The sequence below is a fragment of the Macaca fascicularis genome, chromosome 7 (genome assembly GCF_037993035.2).
Source record: "Macaca fascicularis isolate 582-1 chromosome 7, T2T-MFA8v1.1".
In the NCBI taxonomy this organism is placed as follows: Eukaryota; Metazoa; Chordata; class Mammalia; order Primates; family Cercopithecidae; genus Macaca; species Macaca fascicularis.
In genome coordinates this window covers 175,301,230-175,322,352 of record NC_088381.1, presented here as the reverse complement: position 1 = coordinate 175,322,352, position 21,123 = coordinate 175,301,230, and the positions used below count along the sequence as shown (strand labels likewise).

The 21,123-nt window shown below is 41.4% G+C and overlaps 1 pseudogene and 1 gene segment (V, D, J or C); both read left to right on the top strand.

Moving 5' to 3' along the window:
- LOC102132035 (immunoglobulin heavy variable 4-59-like) overlaps window positions 1–21,123 on the top strand; it is a 152,555-nt gene that overhangs the window by 12,471 nt on the left and 118,961 nt on the right.
- Window positions 18,532–19,959, top strand: LOC135971620 (homer protein homolog 2 pseudogene; annotated as a pseudogene).

The following is a 21,123-nucleotide window of genomic DNA, read 5'->3' as shown; positions in this document are numbered from 1 at the left end:
TCACAACTAATTAAACAAGATGCCAGAATGTGATTGGCTCCAGGCTTTGTAATTCAACAGTTTATTACCCAGACTTGAAATTTACACGTCTTCTTGTTACCTTCATGGCACAGTTAACTCCCATTATGTAAGAAATGGTGACTGCATTTCCAAGGGTCATGCACAGTTATGAAAATAGACTGGGTAAGGTGAGGAGTTGATTGTTTAAATTCCCCTCTGAAAAAGTAGCATCAACTCAACAAATCACTGCTCTTCCCTCTGTGATTAGAGCTATGTCACAGGCCACATGGACCTAAATCCCTGATGGAGATAACATGACTACATAAATTGGGCTGATCATTTTTATGCTATAAAATTAATAGATGACACTGCAGTCCAGCCTGGGAAATCAAAGAACCCTTCATCTGTAAAATATAAAAAAGAAAAAATTAATAGGTTCTGACTTTGACATTTTGGATAATAATATTTTCACAATCCAAATTTAATTACACAAATATGTTACCTACATCTTCACTGAAAAGTTCCCAGTCATGACGAGTTCCATCAATACTCCACGTGTTCAAATCTGGACAGCAAGAGAGTCTGGAGAATAAAACACAATGAGGGCAGTGAAACGTGTGTATATTCAGCACCTCTTCACTCAGGAGGACTCCGCACACCCTGGAACAGGCTGCTTTTCTGAGCGGCTCACAATGACTCCGGCTCACTCAGAGCTCAGACAGAAACCTCCCTTCACGGTGGGAGCTGGGCTGCAGGGGGTGCTCGGTACCCATAGAGGTGGAAATGAGCTGTCAGATGGAACTTCCCTGCCACCTCCACATGGAATTTACTGTTTCATTTCATTACCACTCTTTCCATAATGGTTCCTTTCTTTTCGCCTGTTCCTTACTGATATTTTTCAAAGGAATCTCACTTGAATCTTTACTCTTTTGCATTTTGTCTCCAGGACAAGGTTGGGAAATGTTACCTACAGCATCATAACATGATCTAGTGACCTGACACATTTGTGGCAAAGAATCCCTACCAATTCAGAAGCTCTTTGGTTTTCTTTCCATGAAATAGAATTATTTCTTCTGTTCTGTGTATGAGCATATCCTAGCAATCCTGTATACACCCACATCAATGTCTACAAGCCTATGAATTATTCTCTGTAAATAAAAATTTATCTCAATTTCCCTCAATGTTCATAATTCTCCTGATGATGACGAAGGTCTTTCTGGATCTGTTTAAACAAAATGTCCAGAGACCACCTGGTAGGTCAGGAGTTCACCTGGCTCTGGATGTTGGCTCTGTGTCTTTCCCTCTGTTGTCCCACAGGTCAGCTCACTTGTTCAGTCCTAACAAGACAGCCCAGGTTTGTCCTGATGTTAAAACACACCCAACTTCTGATGACTCTCCTGTTACCCACATCCATGGAGATAGATTATTGATTATATAATTCACCAAACTAATGTCAAATGCCCAAGTTGCAATACCGCAAACTCTAAGGTATGTTCATGCAATTCAATGAAGGAGAAAGTCTTTCAGACACAGGTGTACCTGACACGATAAATATGTGGGTGAGGACTCTGGGCTTGAGTGTCATTGTCCAGCCATGTTTCAGAAGTGTGACCTGTCAGGGAAGAACCAGAGTTCCTTGTGCTCTCAGAGGGGAGGGCTCACAGAGGTCCTCTCTTGTTCCCAGGAAAGGCGATTGCACTAATCTTGATGATGAGACTATGCTCCTGTGCTGACCTATTATAGTTTTTGACTGAAATTGTCACTGTGATCCCCAATCTACATCTATTCACACAGAAGTGTGTAATGGTCAGGCCACATTCTCAGCATCACACATTGAGACGGTTGGAGATACGTCCCACTACCTTCTCCTGAGATTGCAGACAGAATCCCAGATTTCAAACGGTCACAAAAGGGAAGGTCTCAGATGTTTCTTTGTTTTGCTTTGTTTTTGTTTTTCTTTTAAATGACACACTCTCCGGGACAGATATATTCCCACTAACCACGCTGGATATTCTGAATTACAATAAACATTGCATGGATGTAGGTTTGTATAAATTCACTGTGATGAATATATTTAGCTGCTGCCCTAATGTTTTGAATGGAGATTTGACAATTTAGATAACCTGGATGTTTGTTTGGTTTCATATAAATCTTCAAGGGTACAACAGCATTGAACCTATTCCAAAATCTATCCCTGATCCATGATAATACTCATCTCCCAGACCAGCTCCTTCAGCCCATCTCCCTACCTGGAAGAAGAGGACTCTGGGCTTGGCGAGGGGAGGCCCCAGGAAGAGAACTGAGTTCTTAGAGGGCACAGCCAGCATCTTCCTCTCAGGGTGAGCCCCAAAGCCTGGGGCCTCCCTCATCCCTTTTCACCTCTCCATACAAAGGCACCACCCATATGCAAATCCTCACTTAGGCACCCACAGGAAACCACCACACATTTCCTTAAATTCAGGGTCCAGCTCACATGGGAAATGCTCTCTGAGAGTCACGGACATCCTGTGCAAGAACATGAAGCACCTGTGGTTCTTCCTCCTCCTGGTGGCAGCTCCCAGATGTGAGTGTCTCGGGGATGCAGATATGACGATATGGGAGGCTGTCTCTGATCCCAGGGCTCACTGTGGGTCTCTCTGTTCACAGGGGTCCTGTCCCAGGTGCAGCTGCAGGAGTCGGGCCCAGGACTGGTGAAGCCTTCGGAGACCCTGTCCCTCACCTGCGCTGTCTCTGGTGGCTCCATCAGCGGTTACTACTGGAACTGGATCCGCCAACCCCCAGGGAAGGGGCTGGAGTGGATTGGGTATATCGGTGGTAGTAGTGGGAGCACCTACTACAACCCCTCCCTCAAGAGTCGAGTCACCATTTCAACGGACACGTCCAAGAACCAGTTCTCCCTGAAGCTGAGCTCTGTGACCGCCGCGGACACGGCCGTGTATTACTGTGCGAGAAACACAGTGAGAGGAGGTGAGTGTGAGCCCAGACACAAACCTCCCTGCAGGGAGGCGGAGGGGGCGGGCGCAGGTGCCGCTCAGGACCAGCAGGGGGCGCGCGGGGCCCACAGAGCAGGAGGCCGGGTCAGGAGCAGGTGCAGGGAGGGCTGGGCTTCCTCATCTGCTCAGTGCTCTCCCTCCTCACCAGCACCTCAGCTGTCCCCAGGGCTCCTCTTTCTTTGATATCTGTGGTTCTGCTTCCTCACATTCTTCTGCCAGAAAAGAAAGGAGGAAGGCACATTTTCCTCTTACAATTGAGGTTTCACCGATTACTAGGAACTTTCCTACAAGTTCCTGCATGGCCCATTATTCCTTAGTGATTAAAAATATATATATTCCAATGCTTCTCACCATCTCTTGGTTTGTGTCATCAATTGAATTGTTCTTTCTTTGAAATTCATATGTTGAAGCCTTAAATTCAAAGGATCTCTATTTGAATTTTAATGAAATGATTAAGGTTAAATGTGGTCAGAAGTGTGAGAACCTAATGCAATAGACGTGCTGTCTTTTTAAGAAGAGGAAGAGACACCAGAGACCTCTCACTTTTCACGTGCACGCAGAGAAGAGGCCATGTGGAGACGCAGTGTATTAGAAGGTGCCCCAGTGCATGCCAGGAAGAAGCCGCACCAAGAACCAACCCTGCCAGCACCTTGATCTTCAACATTCAGACTTCAGAATTGTAAGAAAATCAATATTTATTGTTTAAGCCACCCACTCCGTGTTGTCTTCTTAGGAAGACCCAGACCTACTAATACTACATAACACTGTTAGCGCTGTCCCCTGGATGGAGAATCTGCCCCCTGAGGCTGGGCACATCTCTCAGATTTCTACATAAAGTAGGCAAAAAATAGTAGCTGTGATATAAACACTTGTCATGTCCCTGTTGGCCAATTTCTGGGCAAAGTGTTTTAATGAAGCCCTTGGGGCTTTGTCACAAAAGTTGTCTTTTATCTTTTCTGAAGACCTAACTAATGGACAATGGATACCAGCTGGATGGAGACTGACCACTGACCATCTTCTGCTGTCTCCTTAGTATGCCACAGAAAACCACACCAACATCACTCTATGTCTTCAACTTTCTAAATTTGCACTGAATCTATTGCTAAATGAGGAGCTACATGAGGTCTGAGTTTTGTTCCCTTCTTCCCAGTCTTCCTCAATTACCAAGGAAAGAAGAGACTTTCAATGAAATTTGGATGTCAATGCCCCCAACACCACGTCACTTTTTAAGGTCCAGGAACTTTATTTGGGGGATAGTGAAATACACTTTTAAATGGAAAGCCCTAAAGCACATACAACAGCTGAAGGAATGGCCACTGTGCACCTGAAGGCTGATGAGGCAGATGGTAGCGTCCCTTCCTCCAAGATGTTCCTGGGTGTGTGATGGTTGGATGCCTCATGCATATGGAAATAAGGACTGGACTGAAGTAGAAACAAGGGCCATATCCCACAGGAAAACAAAACAAGAAAAAACAGATGGGCATCCGTGAAGACCGTTAATTAAATTTGTTGGGTTAAGATGAAATTTTTTTCCAAAGTTTTAGTGTTCTTAACTAAATATGAATCTTTTCAATAAACTGAGAATTAAAAGGAGAACGGAGTTAGAAGTTGAGAGAGAAAGAAAGTCCTGAAAGAACAGAAAGAAAATTCACACAAAACTATCAAATGACAGAGGCCAGAATGGAGCTGATGCAACTATGTCCTTATTTTGCAGACCTAGTTGAGAGTCTTTGTTATTTAAGGCAGGCCCAGTGTTGAAGAACTCCTTTATCTTTTGCTTCTCTGGGAAAGGTCTTATCTATCTTTTATTTTACAAAAAGATTTACATGGTAAAGTTTCTTGGTTGGCAGAGTTTTGTTTGTTTTTCAGTTTTTTTCCCCCAGCAATTTGAATACATTTATGTGCTACTTAACAATGTTATAGTCAATAATAGACCTTATGTATGCTTGTGGCCACATAACATTGTAATACTGTATTTTCACTAAAGGTGTTCCATATTTATATGTGTTTAGATAGAGAGATACTTACCACGGCGTTTCAGTTTCCTAGTGTTCAGAGCAGTAACACGCTGTACAGGCTGGTTGTCTGGAAACTTTGTGCTGTTTCAAATGGCCTATGTGTAGTAGGGTATTCTTTACAGGTTTGTGTAAGTTCTCCCTATGATGCTTGCACAATGATGACATTGACTAGAAACACATTTTCCGAAATAATCTCTATCACTAAACCATACATTATCAAATATAATTCCTCTCCATTCTGAACTGAAAACCTACTGCTGAGAAATCTGCTAAATCTGCTCATTTTCTTTCTGTTTTCAAAAACCTTTCCGTTTAGCAACGTGGTTTCATACTATCTCTGATCTTTCTCATTTGGTTCACCTTATTTAAAATATATAGAGCTTCTTGGATGTGGATGAATATTTGCTTATCCAGATTTAGAAAATGTCTATGCTATTCCTTCTTTGAAAACCTTTCTGCCTTTCTCTCTCTCCGTCTCTCTCCGTCTCGCCCTCTTCCTTCGCTACCCCTTTTATCTAATCTTTGCATAACTCTTCAATGCATAATTTAGTTTTCAGTGTGTTAAAGACACATAAGTCTTTAACTCCTTTTATTTCTTTCATTTAAATTTTTCTTCTCTGTCTCTATTAGTTCAAACGATCTTTCTTTGAGTTTACTGTTTCTTCTATTACTTGATCTAGTCTGGTCTAAAATCCTCTGTTAAAATTTTTGGCTGACTTATTGTATTCTTCAGCATCAATATTTTTGTTTAGTCATCTTTTAAATGTTTTATCTCTATTAAAATTCTCACATTGTTCTTGCATGCTGCCACTAGCTCATTGAACTTGTTTCTGACATTTACTTTAAATTTTCTTCCAGGTAATCCATATGCTTCCTTTTCATTGATATCAGTTTCTGGATCTTTATGTTGTTCTTCTGTTTGGACCATGTTCCCCTCCTCCTTCATTTTCCTTGACTGCCTTTGTTGCTACCTGTTTATTGTAACAAAAGCCACCATACACTCTTCAAAGACGAGGCTTGTAGAGATCACCCTCACCAATCAGTCCAGGCAGTAATTTGGGTCTCTCAAAACTTCGTAGTATTCAAACTTCTGTCTCTGTTCTTAATGGTCCCTGGGTTTTAGAGGATGATAGATTCTGCCAGAAATCACAGGTAGGGGAGGTAGAAACGATTTACTCAAGCAGCCCCTTGAAAATGTGGACCACTGGACAAAGTTTTATTATTGATGTATGATTCATCAAAATAATGTTCGTTCAAACTTCTCTCAACCAGTCATTAAACATAGACATTTTATCATTTCTTATTTGAATCTGGAGTTTATTCTTTGAATATATGGGTAAATTTCCAAACTAGTTTAAATCTGCCTATTTGGCAAAATTATCTGTTGCTGAATTTCCATTTTCTGTGTTAATCTCTTTTTGCATTTAACTAACTCTGTATTAGACATGTATCTAGAATGTGGAAAAATGTCTTAAAATTCCTTAATTTATTTAATTTAATGGGGTTTAATTTAAAGATGTGAAAACCTCCTTTGTTTATAAAACACCTGACTATTGGTCAATAGTTTTCCCTTTAATTTTTCTCTCTCCTCTCACATTATCTATAATAAGCAGGGAGAAATGAAGACACACCGTCGATAGTTTGCTTAGATATCCCATCAGCTAAACTTCTGTCACTAATTCTAACTTCATCCAGTGTAACATAACTAAGATAAATTCTATAACAAGGTACACATACTTTCCAGTTCTAATAACATGTCTGTGATAGAAACAAAGCAGGTGTGCTCTCTGCGAGGTGGTCATCTGAGGTCTGAGACGAGGGGTCACACAGGTATTTTCATGATATTTAAGGGTTTGGACAACAATAGTGATAACAATTCTGAATATCACTGGCTCTTACCAGAAAGGTTACAGGTAAAGTTAAGGCTGTTATTTCATTTTATCACCTAGTTAGAATGAAGCTCAGAGGAAGAGGTCACATCCCAGGCCACACAGTGAGGAGGAATGGAGCTGTGCTCTGCTCTCCACACTATGCACAAGATCCCAGGCACGGGCCCAGGTTCCACTGACACATGGCATCTGGAGGGCAGTTCTCAGGGAAGGATTCTAGGGCTCCTGCTTCCTCGGGCAGGGCGCTTCCTTCTGTCAATTGTGCACTTGCTCCTTCTGCAGGCTCTGGAGTGAGCACTTGTATTGCTATGAGTTATTCATATTCTCTCCCCTATTATGGCAAAAAAACTATATTAAATTTTCAATTTATTTTCTCTGAAGCACACTGCATTAGCAGAAAGGAATAAATCACATTCCTTCACCTCCCACACAGTTAAAGATTCCTGAAGACAGAGCTGATGTGATGCGCTTATAGTGGATTTCTGCTTGTCAGAGGTGGCCTTGGTCTTCAAGCTTCAGTAATTCTGAGAAGCCAAGGACACCTCCATCTCCTCCTCCCTGCTCTGAAGCTCAACTGAGAACAGCTTTCTCATTGAAATGTCTTGTGTTTAAGGAATAAGAGCCACTATTTCAGGTTTGGGTGCCCAGGTGCACCCACTAGATCCAGCCCAGGACTGGAGATACTTTCCAGAACAGAATATCACCTGAGACATGACCAGTCACACTGTTTTACTTTCACAGTTTCTGCTTCCTCAGAAGAAAATTAAAATTGCTGAGACTTTTCATAAACTTCCTGCCATGTCATTTCTCTGTTGCCTTGCCTGTTCATTTATGTCGGACCAGGTACCACATCTATGTAATCAGGTTAGAATCCTCGCTCCAGTAACATGAAGAGGACCTTTGGTTGCACTTTTGGTCTTTGCTCCAAAATGTAAAGATTACAAAAGTCATCACCCTCATTCTTAAGTCAAGAGGTATCTACACAATCTGATCTTCAGTACCTTTGGGAATTCATCAAAGGAATGAAATTCCAATAAAAAACTGCCCACTCCCAAAACTGGGGAGACAGGCATATCCAGAATGGCAGTTCACACTAGCTTTACTGGAACAGAAGCTGCAGAAATATTTCTGCTGTTTCTGTTCCAGTAAAGGAAGTGTCATACACACACACACACACACACACACACACACACACACACACACTTTATATATTTATATATATATAGCGCTGTTGAGGGCACTTACATGGTAAGCACTGCAAGACAGATGTGGACTAGGGTGAAGTGACAGTTCCAGAGGGCCATACACTCCTCAGTCTTCTGGACTTTCCCTCCAGAAACCTCCAGATTTGAAACAATACATCCAAATAGGTTTCCTTTGGGTCAGAAGTGGGGAAGTTTAATTACTGAAAAATATGCTGGGAGCCTTCTCCAAAAGTTCCTACAGGGAATAACTTTTCCAGAACCTTATCCTATGTGAAGGAAGACAAATCTTCCATTCCAGATCCCTCCCCCATTCTTCCATGAGTATATGAAGATGTAAGAAAATAGTCCATAGACAGGTAAGACGTAAGCAATAATCCAGGTAAGATAAGCAAATAATCCAGGTAAGATGTAAGCAAATCCAGGTAAATAGTCCAGGTAACATGTATCCAGGTAAGATGTAAGCAAATAGTCCAGGGACACTGAAACCACAAAAGGGAGTAAAGACGAAAGTAGAGCTTTTCCCCTGGAGACGCCGGGTCAAGGTCACAGCCACTGCAGAAACCTCACTGCAAGGCAAGGCTGGGCTGGAGGGGGCACTCAGGAGCCACCAAGCACAGGTTCCAACCCCAGAGCAGGTGTACAGAAGGATGGGGAGGAGGTTTCCTCTCAGGGCCTGTGTCTTCCTTTGTCAACAACAACAACAACAACAACAAAACTAAGTGTTCAACCAGCTGCTGATGTGCCTTTAAATATTCTGTTACATCGGAACCATTCATATAACTTAAGGCAACGAGAACTATTTTTAAAGTGTGTTTCTAGGACAATAAATATCTTAATAGTGATGATATAAATGATAGGAATGGTTTTACTAATTGAATGGATACAGAATTGTGGGAGTCACTATATTTCTATGAATAAAACAATTCAGATTTCCATGTTAGGTAATGTTGCCCACATTGTGCATTTGACAGGGCAGTGATGGATCTGAGAGTGTGGCAGGTACACAGACCCAGTGAGTCAGAAACCAATACGTAAAGATGAGAATCTATGGGCATGAACTGAAAGTACATAAACACTTCATGAAATTCTATTAAATGGAGTAGGAAATAAAACCCAGACTTATTCAAAACACGAATTCCTTGACAATTATTTTTGGAGTAGTGAGTTCATAAAGAACTCTAAAGTTCTTTGCCATCTTTTGATTCCTATTTTCTGTGAGATGAGAAAATCAACTCTAATTATGCATTACGGGGCAAATCTGTAAACCAAGGGTGGTTCTATTGAAGATCCTGGTGGATTACCATGCCAGGCAGGTGCTGGAGACACTGTCTCGGGAGCGCCCAGCAGATCTCAGAGGGACCTGCTGGACACTCACGTGGGACATCAGCACTCACTTTCTCAGAGTCACCAATGAGCTGTGGCTGGTGCCTGATGGGACCAGGATGGGGTCACAGCACCTGGTCAGTGTCATGAAGAGTGATGGTTCCAGAAATCCTCCGTGTGGTCTCCATGCTAATCAAACGAGGGTTCACAGTGAGGAGCATGTCCTCTGGGTGCTTGCTTTTCAGTGAAAGGGTGTCTGGCCACAAAAATTTGTTAATGGAGCAGGGCATCCGTTTCTTTAAGCAGGATTAGGGCTTGGACCATCAGAATCCCACTCGTGTAAGGCTGATGTGTCATTCATCTACTGTTTCTTATCCTGAATCAGAGTCTTGAGCAATGAAATGCTCTGACTCATGAATATATGAATAATCTGAGATCCACGGAGGTAAATATGGATATATCTCAGCCTTGAGAGCATCACCCAATAAGCACATCCCTCCCCCAGAGAAGCCCCTGAGAGCACAGCTCCTCATTATGGACCGGACCTGGAGGATCCTCTTCTTGGTGGCAGTAGGTACAGGTAAGGGGTTCCCGAAGGGGATTGAGTTCAGTCAAGTGGGCTTTCATTCATTCCTGTGTCCTCCCCACAGGTGCCCACTCCCAGGTGAAGCTGGTGCAGTCTGGGGCAGAGGTGAAGAAGCCTGGGTCCTCAGTGAAGGTCTCCTGGAAGGCTTCCAGATACACCTTTACCAGCTATGTTATGCACTGGGTGCGACAGAATCTTGGACAAGGGCTTGAGTGGATGGGATTTTAGTTATTTGAGAGATTTTTCACATGACATTTATTCTGTGAGCAAATTTCAGGGATTGTAGAATGAACCAAATTAAGAAATCTGATACAGAACTTCCTCTGAATCAATCTTTGTAAACATCAATTTCTGAATCAATGTTGTAAATATTTTGGAACCCAAACACAAGTGCACATTTTAACTCTATTTTTATCTCTATTTAAAAAATGCCAAGAATCTCATTTTGTGCGTGTAACATTTTGAATTCCCACCATTAATGCATAATATTTCTTGTTTTTCCACATTCATATTTCCATTTATCATCATGAGAATAGTGAGTTTTAGCCACACTAATAGGTGAGTAATGTTATCTAGTATTTATATAAATGCACACTTCCCTCATAAAAAATTCATATTTAACAATTTTTATATAATTTTTGGTGAGATGCCTCTCCTGATATTTGGTTCATTTTCAACTGCATTGTTTTGTTTTGATTAGTTGTAAGTTTACTTGCATATTGACTATAAAAGTCATTTAACAAATTAAAAGAATTGATTTAACAAACATGTTACTTGGAAGTATTTTCTCCAAGTGTGTGGTTGCCTTTTTCTCCCTTATCAGGGGGTATTGCAGAAAAATGTGTGTGTTTGTGTGTGTGTTTGCACAAATGTAGACAAAAACATAAACGAAAACTAATTTGTACGTCATGTATTTGGCATTATATCTGAAGTCTCATTATAAAATACAGTATTAGTGATTTTTTTCCCATGTCTCTAATCTCAGGCCACAATCAACTCATGAGTGTTTAACCTTCACCTATTGATTGGAGGACTATCCTCCTGAGGTGTTTGGAAGAATTCTGTAAGGAGATGTGTTCTTCTTCCCATTGTTTCTTTATTTAATCATCTAATAATATCTGTATTGGCTTATGGATAGCTATTTCATACTCTGAAACAGATCCATACTGCATTATTCATTTTATTGTTCAAATCGCCAAAGCTTTATTAGGTACCGGGAGCTGATTTAGTTTGGATCCTACATCCTTACAGCCCACTTCATCCTTCTGTTTTTGAACACTTTGTTACTTCCTGGTATTACAATAAATTCTAAGCTCGTTTTCTATATTACCTTTTTCATACATAGAATTAGCCATTTTAATAAAGATTCCTTGTTTCTGGCTTTAAAGAATAATATTAAAATAAAATATTGTGATACTGGGTATGTGTGTTGTTAACGTCGTATAAGTACTTCTGGGACCTCTCAACCAATTGGCCTAGTAAATGTGCATGTTTATATGAACCCATGTTTACAGACACTTCAAAACTGTTTATGTATCTAATCTTCTGTAACTTGATTACATTAAAAATGAGAAGACACTGGACTCTCCACCCAGCTATGCTACCATAAGGACCTTTCCAACCTTCCTTCCTCGAGTGTCCATAACCACCCACTGCAAAGTGAGGAATCCCCAATCCCATCATATGTCATTTTATTACTTATTTCAGGACACATGCAGAATGGCATCAGAAATGTAAAGTTATACCCTTGTAGGAAACATGTTTATCTACTAGAATAGAGTGCCGATGTGCGGTTTGTTTACAATTAAAACTTATAGAACCTCCTTATTTTCAAAGTTACTTAGATCAGCAACTTCATTTTCCACTTTCTTCTGTGAAGTCGTTTCAATTACACGGTATAGTTTCATCAGTCTGAAATTCTGTTACACCCAAAACTACAGTCAAATAAGTAGGATATTCCAGGAATTTAGAGGGTGGGTGTAAAATAAGTAAAACAGGCTCTGTTTAAGAAGAATAAGAATATTCTGGTGATATGCAATGGTTGAGACATGACACAATTAATTTGTCTAAGCTCATAATTTTGTGATGGAAAATGTAAACCTAAATATATACAATTGAAATATATTTAGCAATTCATTAACCCCTGGATTAAATACATACTTTATAAAATTATCTAATAATGTATTTGGGAGTGTGGGAATGTTATGAGATGCATGCAAGAAAGAATGAAGTAATTTTCCTGACTTGCATATACAATGTTTCCATTCAATGAAGACCTTTAATTTAAAAAATCAATTTTCTACGTGATTCAGGTTTTTTCTTCCTGACAAGCAAACAACCCAGAGCATTCTTCTCTTTCCTTGGTTCAGAAAAGTTTTCCCTGAGTTCAGGCATGCACTGTCCCTGAACTTTCATTTACCCTCAGATGGGTACAGACATCTGTCAACATGTGGGCTCTTCTGTCAGACAAACACACCTTTACTCATGTGGATTCTTCCCTCAGACAAACTCACATGTCCCCACATGGACTCTTTCCTCAGACCACCACATATGTCCTTACATTTACTCTTTCCTCAGGAAACAGACATTTCCTCATGTGGACTCTTGTCTCAAACAAGCAGACATGTCTCCATGTGAACTCTTCACTCAGATAAGTGCACACATTTCCACATTGACTGCTTCCTGACACAAGCACATATATCCAATGTTGAATAATTTTGTGGCAAATTGATCTCACGAGAATGACAATTATAAAACTCCTTCCTGACAAGGTGTAGATATGTATTTTTTTTCATTTCAACTTAACTTTGCCTCATTGTCAGGAACACTGGTTTCTAGCTCTAAATGTACTGATTACAGACAGATGTCTGTTTTCTCTGAAAATGTATTTCTTATGTTCTTACTTGTCTTTTTTGTCTATAATGTTTGTTGCTATGAAGATACCTGAATAGTATCCACATTAGAGAATGAAAAAGAGTAATGGGCAGATTAACCCTGTCCAGAACCAGGAATCCTTTCACCCTGCCCTCCCTGAAATGTAGAAGCAGAGGATGGATGAGCAATGCTGAGCAGTGCACCCATGACCACAAAAAGAAAGATGTGGAAATGTGTCCCCTCCCCTCCTTATGAAAGGCAGCTCATCCCCTGTTCCTTCAGGCCCTGGTGAGGAGCCACTCCATGTCTGTGCCCTTCCTCAGTGTCCGCACCGTGGGGTCTGCACTGATCTGGGCTTCCCTCCTCATCACCCTCAATATTAGTGGCCTTTATGAATCAGGTCCAGCTGTGGCTGCTCCACATGGGGCTGTTCTCAGTCTGTTCCCTCTGTGTTTGCAGAAGACCTGTGTGAAGTTCACTGGTGGAGTCTGAGGTGGAAAAATTGTACAGCCCAGCGGTTCACTGAGCCTCTCCTGCACAGACTCTGGATTCATCTTCACTGACTGTAGCATCAGCTTGGTCCAGCAGGCTCCAGGACCAGGGCTGGTGTGGGTGGCAACAGGGAGAAATTCAAGAGGAAGTTTTTACGTGCACTCTTACATGCATGGTCTCACTGACATCTTTACTTCTGTTATCACGTTTGTTCTGAAATCACAAAGAATGGTGCATTCTTCATCTATTACACTTTTGGTGAGTCTTTTTTGGTGTCTTTTTAAAAACTTGTAACTTTATCCTATGTAATCCCTGTTAAGTCCTAAAAGTGTTTTTTCTGATGTCTACTTTGTGTGAAATTTACACAGCTAGTATAGCTTTCTCTTGGTTCATATTTTCATAATCCATGTTTTCCCATCTTTTTCTATTTGTGAATATGTAGGATAACTTTCTTGTACATAGCTAATAGTTGGGTCTTTCTTTTTTAAAACAACTATAATGAATTCTATTTTTTAAACTAATATTTGTTTCTGTCATTCTTTGTTTAAATTAGCATTTTATAATGATGTTTATTTCTCTATTAACAGATTATACAATTCACTTTTTATAAATATAGTATTGGATACCATAAGGTTTACAATAAGAACTGTATGTAATTCGATTCTAATGCAAACACTGTGATGGCCTTGATATGAAGTACAGAGATAGTGTAACTGTGTGCTTTCAATTCCTCCTTCTCACCACTCTTTCTGGTTTATTCTCAGTTTGCACTTAACAATGTTATAAAATATAATATGTAATCTTTTACTGATGTATACAGTTCTGTATTATAGCAATTACAAAGATAAAACTGTACTTCATCTTGATTTTCCCATTTTTCACAGTCTTAATTTCTTTGTATAGATCTATGTTTTGAACTCATAGCACATGGCTACTAGCAGAGAAACTTTGTAAAATTGTGCCCTGAAACATGAATGTGCAGACAAATTGTCTCAAGATCTTTTTTATGACATAATTTTATTTGCCTTTCACTTTTAATGAAATTGTAATGCACGTAGAATTCCAGTTTGCATTTCCCTTGTAATTATTTTCCTATATTTATTATTTTCTTCCTGGAGATGATCACACAATACATTCTGCTGGGCTTTTAAAAACCACATTTCTGGGAATCTAGTCAGGGCTGGGTTTCAAGTGTGTTGTTGCCATGGCTATCAGAGTTGAAGTCAGCTTCTTCTGTTCACAAAAACTTCAGGTTCCTCCAGTGATACGTGCATTTGGTCCGTTTGACTTTGGGTCTTCACATTTTATTCTCCCCAGAGAGAGCCTGTGTCTTTCAGCTGGGGCAGGTGCATCCCACTGACATTTGTACTTGGTGATTGTTTGTGTGGTGAAGGGGCTCGGACACAGCAGGACATTCTCCAAACTTCTGACCCAACCTCCTTCTTAGCTACGGGTGGTGAGACTCGCTCTGAAGCATGGTCTTACAAGCGTTCCTGCTCCTTCCCTTCGCCAAGTGTCAGAGTGCCTCTTCCCAGCCACAGTGGTTTTTCATCAGTGTCCTCAGCTTCTGACCCACTGTACTTACCCCACAGATTCAGGATTTCATTCTTCAGGAAAGAGATGGGAAGTGTGTCCTGGTAGAGTTTCCTTGGTGTCCTGTTTCCTTATGTTCTAGTTGATTCTACCGGTGCCCACAGGACACAAAATTTAATGTCTCCCACATGTAGTGAATGGGGATTCAGCATTGAAAGGAGCTGCTGTTCTTCCTCCGTCAACACCACAGGAGAGCAGGTGGGTGACTTGTCTGGGGATTTCCCCAAATTTGTAAGAAAAGCCTGCTAGTCTGGGAGTTTCACACTCTCGTACCATTAGTACACACGTCCTCAAGCAACTGATTAAACATTTCCAGGTTAGCTTTTTCCTATCTTCAATACCATGCAATGAGTGGGACCTGACCCATTCATTGCATGGTATTAGACCTACTCTAATAGATGGACCCCAGGTCTCTCTGCAGGCCCCTATTTTCTCAGATTTCAGGTTTTTCTATTTCTCTGTGACATCAACTCAGATATGTTGAAGGATTTATTCTTTTGTAGTCATTAAAGTTTTTTGTTAATGAGGTTAGAATAAGATCATCATTTTCTCATTTTTTTCTATTCTCATGCTTAGTATCTGCTTTCTAAATAAAATTCAGAAACTAAGACAACAAATCAAATATTCCTTATTTGGTGCATTGTTGAACAATTTGAGAAGTTTTCGTGTACTGAAATACAATGAACCATTGAAATCAAGGCATGACTCATTCACATAAGAACATGGGGACATTATGAAATAATTGTGCTGACTGAAGGAAGCTAAAGAATTCACAGGAAACTTCATGTTACTTCATTTGTATAAAGTGTAGAAGATGAAACTACTCAAAATTAACATGGAGAAGATCTAAATTTTTCTGAAAATAGGGTGGTGAGTGTAAAAAGGTGGTGAAATAAAATTACAAAGAAGTGAGACAAAAAAATTAGAGATTAATTTAATTGCTAAAACATGATTGAAGTGCTGATTCAACAACCGCACACATATATTAACATTTTCCAAATTCCGTACTATCAATTTGATTTCATTATTGACTGAGTTTTTGAATAAAGCAGTAACAAAAATGAATATATTGGCTGAGAAAGAGCAAGAAAGAGATGAATATGGACACATGAATAATCACAGACTACTGAAAATACACACATGTGAACACTGACTGTATATTTCAGGTAAACACTAGAAAAGGTAAAATTACGTAAAGGTGTTATGACAGGTGGGACATCCTGAAAACTTCTCTAGGCATGTCCCACACTGGCCTGGAGTTGTCTCAGGGGAGCAGTCTCTTCCGGCGTTTAGAGGTACAGACACAGGTAACAGGGCTAACTCTGGCCAGATGTGTGATACTGGACACATTGTACAACTGCTCTGTTCTGTAACTTATCTTCTCTAAAAATATAACATTGACACTTGCATTAAATACATTCTGCAAATATGTAAAAATTAAATAAGCTGATGTCTGCTAAATGATTATCAAGGCACAATCACAAAATCTGAAGCTATATTTTCCAGGGAGCCAGGATTACCTTCAGTGTTTTCTAGGACACTCTCATCTGCTCTGGGCACTGCCTTCTCCGCAGCTGTCCCACCACAGAGCTTGCTATATAGCAGGAGACATGCCAATAGGGCCCTCCCTCTGCCGATAAAAACCAGGCCAGCTGTGACCATGCAGCTCCGGGATCGGAGCCCAGCCCCAGAATTTCCAGGTGTTTTCACTCGGTGATCAACACCGAACACAGAGAACTCACCATGGAGTTGATGCTGAGCTGGGTTTTCCTTGTTGATATTTTAAAAGGTGATCTATAGAGAACTAGAGATGTGTGAGTGTGAGCAGACATGAGTGAGAAAAACAGTGGATACATGCAGCAGTTTCTGACCAGGGTGTCTCTGTGTTTGCAGGTGTCTAGTGTGAGGTGCACCTGGTGGAGTCCGGGGGAGGCTTGGCAAAACCTGAGGGGTCCCTGAGACTCTCCTATGCAGCCTCTGCAGGATTCACCTTCAGTAGCTACTACATGAACTGTGTCCGCCAGGCTCCAGGGAATAGGCTGGAGTGGGTTAGACAAGTTAATCCTAATGGGGGTAGCACATACCTCACAGACTCCGGGAAGGGCCGATTCACCATCCCCAGAGATAACGCCAAGAACACACTTCATCTGCAAATGAACAGGCTGAAAACCGAGAACATGGCCGTGTATTACTGTACACAGTGAGGGGAGGTCAGTGTGAGCCCAGACACAAACCTCCCTGCAGGGCTATGCGGGTTTCCTTTCTCATCTGCAGGAGGCAGGCTACTTTTTGCAGGACTCTGGAGTCTTATTAAGTTGCGATATTTTACTATGTTTATTTATCATGAACTTTTTTATTGGGAATTGTGTTTTATTAATTTTTAATTTATATATAGGGGTATTTTTTAAAAATACATCGAGAAATAATTCTTTGTAATAATTTGCACTTGTTCTTTTAGAGTTTTGTTAACATATGTTGATATTAGCTACTACATAGCTATAGGGACATTAATTTACATCTATAGACATATGTGTAAATACACAAACTTATGCATACATGTGTAGTCTTTTATATTTAATATTATAGTAAAATTATAAAAATATATAAAATATGTCCTAAAGAATGAAACACATAAATTATAGCAATCCACAATTCCTTTCAATCATTGCCTATAGTTTACATAAATTGATGTCTATTTGTAACCTTAAACAAAGTGTATTGGTCATTTTCAAACAGCCAAGAACAAATTTCAAATGTCCTTGTGACACACACAAAAATAAAAATTTGAGGATTTAAGGTGATATATATGTCAATGAGTTCGAATCAATTATTCCACATTGCATTCATAAATCATCACATAACTTTATTCACTATAAATATATACAACCAGAGTTTTTCAATTTTCAATGAAATTGTAATTAGACATTTTTTATCCGTTCTAGGTCATGAATGTTTTTCTCCCCGTCACGATGTGATTAGATTGTCCTTAGAAACTCATTCACCCTCCTGCCTCCTGAAGGCTTCAGGAAGCAGCTCCTAGATGGGCAGAAGCAGACAAACCGTGTGTGTCCACAGGACCGGGAGCCTCTCCCTCCTTGGATTAGGCCTCCTCCTCAGGATTACAGGGCTCTTCAGTTTTCTCAACATGCTGTTGGACAACATAAGCACAAAACACTTAATTTCATTATGCTTTGCTTCAATTTTTCGAAACAACGCAAAGGTAATAATTTTAACAATAAACATATTACAACTTACTATACATGAGACCTTCCTGTGCTTCAAGATTTCTTCTCAGGACTTTGTATTACGTATTTTCAGTTGTTTTTTTTTCTGAGATAGAATCCTGTCATCCCATATTATAGATTATTCTTTTAGTTTATCTCTTAGAATGATTTTTTCCAGAGCCCCCGCCCAGCCCACTTGGCTGAATGGAGTGGCGCCAGGGCTGAGCCAAGCGGACAGGGGCCGGCACATGTGCTGCGCAGGGAGCGGATGCACAGCCAGTGAAGAGCGAGCACCAGAGGCCGGGTCGGAGCGGCTGCCTGAGCAGCGCTGGAGATGGGAGAACAGCCCATCCTCACCCCGGAACGCGGGTCTTCCAGACTGACCCCAACACCAAGAAGAACTGGATGCCTGCGAGCCACAGGCGGTCACCGTTTCCTGCTTCTGTGATGTCACAAGGAACAGCTATGGGATCGTCAGTGTGGACGGAGCCAAGGTGACCATAAACAGCACAGTCACACCAAACACGACCTTCACCAACACGTCACAGACGTCTGGGCACTGGGCCGACAGCAGAGCTGACACGGCGTTTGGTTTGGGGTTTTCCTCTGAGCAGCAGCTGACAAAGTTTGCAGAGAATTTCCAGGAGGTGGAAGAAGCGGCCATGATAGCCAAAGACAAGACCCAGGAGAACATGGAGCCCTCGAGTGATCATCCCAAGAACCCGGGCGTGGAATGGAGCCCCATCTTCTACTCCGGCATCCAGTGTCAACGGGACGGACGATGGAAAGGCCTCTCACGCCGCTGCAGCCGACCGGCACCTGCAGTCTGGGAACCACAGGCTGAAGGCGGCCTCGACGCAGGGGCTGCCCACGGGAAGAGGCGGGAGATGGAGCTGCAGGCCCGGCGGGAGAGCGACGCCCGGCTGCCCACGGCGCTGCAGGAGTCGGCGGCCAGCGCGGAGCAGAGGAAGAGGCCGTGACATCCACAGAGAGAAGGAGAAGAACACGCAGCTGAGGAGGAGGATGGAGGAGCTGGAGGCCGAGCTCCGAGAAAAGGAGGCAGAGCTGGAAGATCTCCGGAAACAAAGTGAACTCACATCTCAGCTCACCTCAGAGCGCGACAGTATCTCTGAGAAGATGGAGGCGGCAGAGAGAGGATCAAAACCAGGAAGACAAAGCGCGTTCCCTAAAGACAGAGGCTGAGGAGAGCGAATCCCGACAGCGCCCCCTGGAGGTGGAGGTGAAGAGCTTCCTGGAGGTGCTGGACGGGAAAATCCAGGACTTGCAGGGATTCAGTGCGGGACTCTCCAAACCAGGCACTGACAACCAAGGCTGGTCAAGGCCCAGGCCCCGCCCGTGAGTCCCAAGCGTGTGTGGGAGACCAGATGGCGCTAGGACGTTCCCTGTGTGCGTTGCCTCTGTAAATGCAGGCGCAGTTTGTCGTGTCTCCAAACCAGTTGTGCCGTCCACTCACCTCTTTCCAGAATAGAAATCTCCTCTCACTTCTCTGGCCTTGTGAGGGTGTGGACAACTGGAAGATTCTGACTCGGGAATCCACAACCAGGTCTACCTTCAACATTTCCATAGTCAGGGCAGGGATGTTTATATCTTTCATAAGGGTTGTTGGAACCATATGAAATGAAAAAAAGCATTTTCTCATCCAAATACTGATATTCTTTACACCAGGCCATCGGGCCCCTTTTATCCAATAGCATTCAGAGTATCTGAAGGTCCACCAGGTGCCAGCCTTGGGGCGCACAGAGAGAACAACATTCCTCTCTAACAACATTGGGGAGCTTTAAAAGAACTGTTTAGTGGGGACTTACAGAGAGATGGAAAACAGGCTTCTGGTGGGTGCATATTCTATCCTGGGAATCACCTGCATCTCCGATACTGCCCCTAGCCCCCCAGTTTGTATGGTTGCGACGGTGTTGCATTACTTGGTTTTAATTTCTAAGCAGATGATTGTGGGTGTGGGAACAGCACACAGTGAGGGTGCCTAGCACAATGCCTGGCACAAAGTAGGTGCTTAATAAATGTTTGTTAAATTAAAAAAAAGAGGGAGGCTGAGGCAGGAGAATTGCTTGAACCTGGGAGGCGGGGGTTGTGGTGAGCCGAGACGGCGCCACTTCACTCCAGCCTGGCGAAAGAGCAAGACTCCGTTTCAAAATAAATAAATAAATAAAATAAATAAATATTTTTTCCAAAGCCCCACTCAAAACCATGGTATTGTTAGAGGTGTAATGGTTGGACCAACATTGAAAATACATTCCGTTTAGTTCATTTGTATGCAAGTATCCGTTCTCTCTTTAAAAATTGTTCTCAGTTGTAATATTACACAAAATATTGGTAATTTATACTAATGACAGGTTAAATATTGTATAGTTTAGTGACATTTGATTGGAAAAAACTACATGTTCCACATGTCTTGACAATTTTTTCCTTCTCTATGAAATATTTGCTCATTAATTATTAAGTTTCAGATGTTACAGTTATCTTTTTGATTTCTGGGATTTAATTTTAGTTGGTATATTTGAATGCATTTTATTAATTCCTATAATAATGTTGATATTTCATATAGGATTTTAATATTAATTTTACTATTTACTGAATTGTAAACTTCTACATTTTAAAAATATTTTGAAATATACTTTAAGTTCTAGGGCACATGTGCACAATGTGCAGGTTTGTCACATATGTATACAGGTGCCATGTTGGTGTGCTGCACCCATTAACTCATCATTTACATTAGGTATATCTCCTAATGCTATCCCTCCCCTCTCCACCCATCCCACAACAGGCCCTGGTGTGTGATGTACCCCTTCCTGTGTCCAAGTATTCTCATTGTTCAATTCCCACCTATGAGTGAGAACATGTGGTGTTTGGTTTTCTGTTCTTGCAATAGTTTACTGAGAATGATGGTTTC